General features: G+C 43.9%; 1 protein-coding gene across 1 annotated transcript in view; it reads right to left on the reverse strand.

The window, feature by feature from the left end:
• The window catches only part of LOC119436710 (pancreatic lipase-related protein 2), a 48630-nt gene extending 44094 nt beyond the window's left edge, over positions 1-4536 (reverse strand). The window contains exon 1 of the mRNA XM_049659797.1: positions 4413-4536. The gene's annotated coding sequence lies outside the window, so the exon portion shown is untranslated. The remainder of the gene's footprint in view (positions 1-4412) is intronic.
• Positions 4537-7001: the final 2465 nt, after the last annotated feature.

Here is a 7001-nt window from a genome sequence, read left to right on the forward strand (position 1 = left end):
GCGACCTTGTGCTAGCAAGTACAACCCGGCGAGTATACGTCTTGTAGAAGAGGCGTATAGTTGCGGCGATATTTATTAACTACTCAAATTGTCCTTCAAAGCAGCCTGCGAAGAGAAAACCAAATGACTTACCTCGGAAACAGCCAAACTCAAGCGAGGCCTCCTCGATCGTCCACTGCTCCTGTTAGATGCTACACACGACGGCAAACAACGTGCTTGCGAGTTCTCAAGACAAGACCGAAGATGCTCTGGTCTTTCGTGTGAAAGTGGCATAAACTTGGAAGTTTCGTCTTGCGTGTTTCTTTGTCGTTATTAACCAAGTGCGCAAATCACGTACTACAGATTGACGGAGCTTCAAAAGCATCGAACGCTAATTTAAAAAAAAGTACTGTTAGCCCGAAACTTCAGCTCAAAACGTTAAGATAAACACAAAGTGCTGTCTGAACCAGCGCGAAAAGACCGATATGACAATGCGAGCCGGAACAAAGCTTTCTGAGGCCAAAATCCATGTCGACAATCACTAGATGACAGCGACAGGTGTTCAAGATGCTTCTATTGCGGCTGATAGAGAGGGAGAAACACTTCATTAAAACAAAACCTCAGAGTGGGCCCACTATGAAGAGCGAGGCATAGTCGTCAGACAGGCCTAGAAGTTTAATGTGTTCGGGGAGTGCCTTCATTTATTTATTTATTATTTATTTACATATACTGCAGCCCAATGTAGGGCTATAGCAGGAGTGGGAACAATATAGATTACTATACATTACACATTAAAGACATAGACATACACAAAAATAAAAAAAAGAAGCGCTTTGCACGTTAGCGAGGTGCTTACCGGTGGTAGCTATAAAATATTTTAGTGATAGTGAACGAATGTTACCGGGCATAGAATTCCATAGCTCTATTGTACGTGGAAAAATGTATTTGAATATGTTAGTACAAGCAAAGATAGGTGTTATGTTCCAGGCGTGGGAGCTGCGGGTAAACTTGCGTTCGTAAATGAGATGTAGTTACAATCGGAAAGATCAGAGGTGGTGTTATTAATTGCGTATAAAAGTTTTGAGCCTTCGATGCGATAACGTAATGCGATAAAGTAATGGCTCGATGTTCAGAGATTAGTGAGCCTGGGTTGGTGAGAAGCTGCGGCTGTAATTTTGGCAAATGAAACGAATAGATTTTCGTTGAACATTATTGAACGAAATTATTTCACAGTGGTTGTAGGGAAACCAAACAACGGATGCATATTCTAGAACAGGGCAAATTAACGTTTTATATAATAGCAGTTTATTTCTGAGGAGGCGTCCGCAGACATCATGAAGGCAGTGCGGCTGAAAATGTTTTCCAGGGCGGAGCGACAGGCCACCAAAACATGTGCAGCGCCTTGCGGCGGGGCTTGGCGTAACTGAACACTTGTTGAACGCGCCGCTCGTCTGAGCGCTTGTCTTTCTTAGACCATCCTCCGGACTCTATAGGTCCAAGAAGGGAGGCCAACTCATACATAGCGACACATCACAAAATAAAACAATCGCACTTCTCAAACAGCAATGCAGTCATTATACAATTCAGCACGCAAATTTTCAGTTAGCGCATCTCACTGATTTCCAGAAAAAGAAATGGGAAGCAGGAGAAGAAAGAATGTATAACGAAAAAAAAAAGTAGCTTTAGTACTGCAGTGCGAATGACGTTTTATTCTAACACTGCCAAACGAGCGTGATGATCGAGTGAATCGAGTGGGATATTCTCGCCGCCACACTCGCAGCGGCCCACCAGCTGCGCCTGTGGGGTTGCTGTTGGTTGATTATGCGTATCCATATCGTTAAAATGGATGGGGCCGAATTCACAAAGCTTTGCGTTCGTAAGTTCTATTTCTCATTGGCTAATATGTTCCACATCGCTATTGGCTGGCACGACAGCTTTTAGCGTAAGACCGTTTTTGTGAATACGGGCCATGATTCGTAAGGGCTTTACATGTATTTTATGGTGCATGGGCCAGGTATGGCCAAAGAGTGCCAACACAATATTTTGTAGAAATTGGTCGGTCCCCTTCACTGTCCAGCATCAGGATTGGTTTGAATTTTCTCTTAGGAACAAGTCTAGCGTACGAGATTTTTGCGAATACAGGCCCAATATATTGGGCAAATGTTATAGAGGGCCGAATCTAGGAAAATTTTTGTTCGTAAGTGCCCTTCGTCATTGGCGGACTGCCTGCGTTAGCGTCCAACATCACGATTGGCTGGAATTTGCTCTTACGAACAGATCTTGCGCAAGAATATTTTTGCGGAATACGGATCCATGTTATAAAAGCAACTGCTTACGAAGAACGCCACCTGGCCTACTCGATGCGACGCCAACTTTAGTGTGTCACTTGTGGCTGGGCATCGCTTTTACAAACGTCTACTGTGTTCGCATGTGGGCATGATGGACACTGCCTCGTGCACCTTTTGGTGTTGCAAAGATACCATAGTACATAGCCTCATCTACTACCATTCTTTCCGCGCTGCTTTATGTCAGAGAGCTCAAAGAAGAAAATATATTGGAACCATGAACTCGTCCCTCATCTGCACAGAAAGCCATGAGAACCGTGCTGCAGATTTAATGCTTAGCCAATTCTCGGCGAACTCTCCCGTACTTTGCGGGCTGGCGGTGGCGGCGGCGGCCTACTAGTGCTGTCGTCTTGCCGTACGCTCTCGTGAGTGCTCACACACATGAGAACACTCGTACAATGAATCGGCTTATATATAGCCATTAGCACGACCCCAGCAGAGGTCCCGGAGGCCAGCTCTGTTCTCTACCAAATTACGCTGTGAAGCAACGAAAGGTACAGAAATTTCCTCACTGGAATAAATGTATGCATTCAAGCTCATAATTCCGTTATTTAAGCGAGGCATTCTATGCCATATTCCAGAGGGTTTAGCCAGTCTCTTGGTCGGCTTATTGCCATGTAAGTTGGGATGATGGTGTAGAGAGTGAAATAGGAAATTGGGCCGATACCGAAGTAGGGATAATGAAAACTGGGCCGATCCCGGAGACAGTGTAATCCGCGGTACTCGGCGTAGGTTACGTGTATGGCGTGATGGAGGTATCCGCGCCTTGCAGGGCAGATACGTAATTTTCAGGTTGCAAAACGACGGGGTGGAAACGAAGCTTTATAGCATTTAAGTGATCGCTTCACGAAATGTTTGCTTGAAATTGATTCCAACATGTGCATTTGTTCTGCATAATTAAAATAAAAAAAAAACGATTGGTCCCTACGACCGACTTTGAATGCACGGTGATCGAATGATCTTGCGTGTGCGTGCACATCAACCCTTATACTTTTCATTTTCTTCCTACGTCCCCTTTCTCCTGCGTAGGGTAGCAAACCACGTGCAACCCCGTTAAACTTCCTGCCTGTTCCCCTCTTTCTGAGGAGAGCGCAGCGTAACGCAAGTTTTTCCTTTGATATAGGCATTATGCGTTTCGAAGCACAACGCATGTGGCTAGCTCGATGAATGCGCCACGACAAATAGTTCAATCGCATGATTCCTTTATTGCACTAGCATTTAAGGAGTAATTGTTTGACGAAATACAAAAAGGCTGTGGTTCTAAAGCGGTAGTTAAACTGGACAGGCGCTGTATTACAGCTCGCGTTCGAGGTAACACCCTCCGCATCTGATGAAACTCCTAATCTCTCCGATGGACTGTACAATGAAAATAAATTCAAACGCGATTTTAGAAGCAAAACAGAGTACAAAGAAACCTGCGGCCTGATGCTTCAGTTAACCCTTCCTATAGGACGCCTATAGGACAGAACACGCAATTTTGTATTTATGATAGCGGTTTTGCATTGCCGCGATTTATTATCTGACGCAGAGTTTCCTGGCTGCAAAATGTACTTTAGTAGCCGGGTATGCAGAGATATAATACCGCACTTTCATTTTATCTTGTGAAACAGCTGTTCTAGTCTATGTTTTCTTGTTCGTGTGTCTTCTCTTTCGTTTGACTTCAGTTCGCGCTTCGGCATGATACATTTTTTACACTCATTTGTGAATCCCTGTAGTTTATTCATATGGTGCATATAGCGAGTACACGCACTATACGCGCTTTAAATGAGGCGCAAGAAAGATTTATTGGAATAGTGTGAAATCTGTGGTTCTTTTTGAAACTTATGACTTGGTCCCACGATGACTGCATCCCCTGGGAAATTTCCATGTGAAATGCTATCAATGCGACTCTGTACTGAGTTGACACATGCACGAACGATTTAACGAAGGCGTAGAACATCCCCGGCCGCTCACAGCACTATTAATCCGGGATTTTGTCTTGAATATTTCTAGCGTGAATATTTCTAATCCCGCAGCAACGTAACCAAATGACATAGAACGAGTGATCCTGTCCACTTTCGCTCACGGGGCGAGGAAAACTCGTCTTACCTTGGAAGGACGCTCTAGGATGGCTGAAAATCAGCGAAGAGAAAATGCTAAAGATTCTTTCAAAACGTCTTTCGACGTTTTGCGTCTGCCTAGGTGGACGAACAGCACCAAAGAACGGCGGACAACTGCGCAGCTCAACTAAATTTTGTGCGAGTATATCGTTGCCATACTAGTAGTGAAAGGCTGCAGCCTTCCCAGTAAGATTGCACTGAGGCCTGCAACGGCGTAGAGAGGAAGTATGACAGCGCCAGCTGCTGTATGACACCAAGATCTGATAAGACATATGTGGCTTTTGGCGAGGCACCTATATAACTCACCAAGTTGTTCTGGCAGCCACTGTGTTATCCAATCAGTGTACATTCATCTTACATGTAATAAGTAAGACAACTCGAAGTGCACGTTTTTCGTACACAGTACCGGTTCGCGCTCCTTTATTCTGGGTGTATTTACTTGATCTGAAATATTTCACATTTAAAACACCGATCTAGCGAACACGGATGCGACAAATTGAAGCTATATTGAAGCTATGTTGAACTTTTGAGCATTATACCAATGTAAAATATTTATTCCACACAAGAGCGGACGCTTCCTATATGGAGCTACGAGACTGCATTCACACCACGAAAACAAAGCGGCTTCTGTTCTTCCAGATGAGAGGTTGCCCTGCAGTTCCCGCTGAGCGTGCACAGATGGAACCCTATTTTTCTCATAAGCATCGCGGATAGGGAGGAAGGAGCTCTTAACCCCCCCCCCCCCCCCTACTACACACACACACACACACTACTGTAACTGGCAGAAATAGGACGTCGTTAGCTGCCACATCGCTAGCTGCCGGTTTCTTTTTCGCCAAGCGCACGTGAACTTCAACTATAGAGTGCGTGGAAATTAACTAAATTTGCGCCTGCAAACGAAGACATTCGAAAGAATTAGTATTGCGAGAAGTATGACTTAAAACTGACAATACATATATATTTGGACAATATAGCTATTATTATTATTATTATTTATTATTGTCATTTAATAATATTATTACTATATTATTATTTTATATACTCGGCTTCTGTTTCCTTGAAATAGGCTTCTCCAATGTGCAAACCTTCCTTCTAATGTCGCAGTTTTCACAGCGAAGTAGCAAGCTCTACTGAAAGCGTATGTGTAAAGTAGACCTGTCCGCGCAACGAAGAGGCCGCCCACGCTGCGACCGAGTGGCTTCGCGCTCGCAGCTGTAGTTTTGCGATAAGGCGAACGTGCGATAGTGAACTCTATGCCAACTATAATTTGTAGCTTTTTCGCCACATCGCTAGATAAATTAACCGAACGCTTCGAACGCTGTAATCAACGTTGCCATGTCACCGCGGAAATCTCATATTTAGGAGTCGTGGTGGTGAAGACAGCGGAGAGGCAGAATGAAATTAAATGCCCAGGCGCCGTGTTCCCAAAGATTTTCGTTAGTACGTGCTTTTGCCCATTGGCCTGCCGCGTCCGCAAATAATATATCCAACATCCGAATTGACCGGAATTTGCTATTACAATTCTAGCATAAGAGCGTTTATGAATAACGGTCAATACCGTTTAAATGTGAATTTTGATAATTTTTTTTTACTTTACAACAACGAGAAGGGCATTTTTTTCAGGACGAACCTGTTCTTTAAGGAATAAATGGCAAAATATCAGTCAGGTAAACAGGTCAGTTTAGTGGAACTGTTGGATAAAAAGATAATAATACATCTATTTTGTTTTCGGGTTGATGGGAGAGACATAGATAAACATTTAAAAGACAGGCTTGACAGGCTTCTGTCAATAGAAAACACAAGCGCCACTGCATGTCGAAGAAACAGGTGTCGCAGAAATAGAGACGGTGCATACAGGAAAGGGTAAACTTTGATGTTCGTGAACGAACATAAATTCCTTGGCGTTATTCTTGACCGCAGTTGTCATGGGTATCACACACCCGCGCAATGGAAAAGCAGACCAATACTGCAATAAACGTACTTCGCCGACTCGCTGGCGCATGGGGGGGATCAGTCTCTTCACTATTACAAGTTCTTAACGCACTCATATAACACACACAAAAAAATTGCTTATTCGGCACCACCTATTCTCCATGGTATATCGCAAACTTCTGAGGAACGTTTTCAACGTTTCCTGGCAAAGGGACTGAGAATGTGTCTTGGGGTCCAGGCTACCACGAGTTCTCTAGTAATTGCTGAAGCTCGTCACCCACCATTTTAAGTCATACGAATGGTTGAGATATGCCGACATGTTTATGGCATCGTAACTCAACACGAGAAGCATCCATTAAACCTCGCGCTTAGAGAACCAAACAAAAGCACAATTCACGATGTTGTTGAAGAACATGAAGTATTATTACCAAGATTTGAATTATGCAAAGTGGATTTTAGTTACCCTCCTTGGATATTCATCGTCATCATCAGGCTATATTTATGTCCGCTACAGGACGAAGGCCTCTCCCTGTGATCTCCAATTACCCCTGTCTTGCGATAGCTGATTCCAACTTGCGCCTTGGATGTTAGCAAGTCCTAAAATAGAAGTATCGATCGGTCCAGGGGATTACATACCCTTTCAGAC

Source organism: Dermacentor silvarum, chromosome 1 (assembly GCF_013339745.2).
Source record: "Dermacentor silvarum isolate Dsil-2018 chromosome 1, BIME_Dsil_1.4, whole genome shotgun sequence".
Taxonomy (NCBI): Eukaryota; Metazoa; Arthropoda; class Arachnida; order Ixodida; family Ixodidae; genus Dermacentor; species Dermacentor silvarum.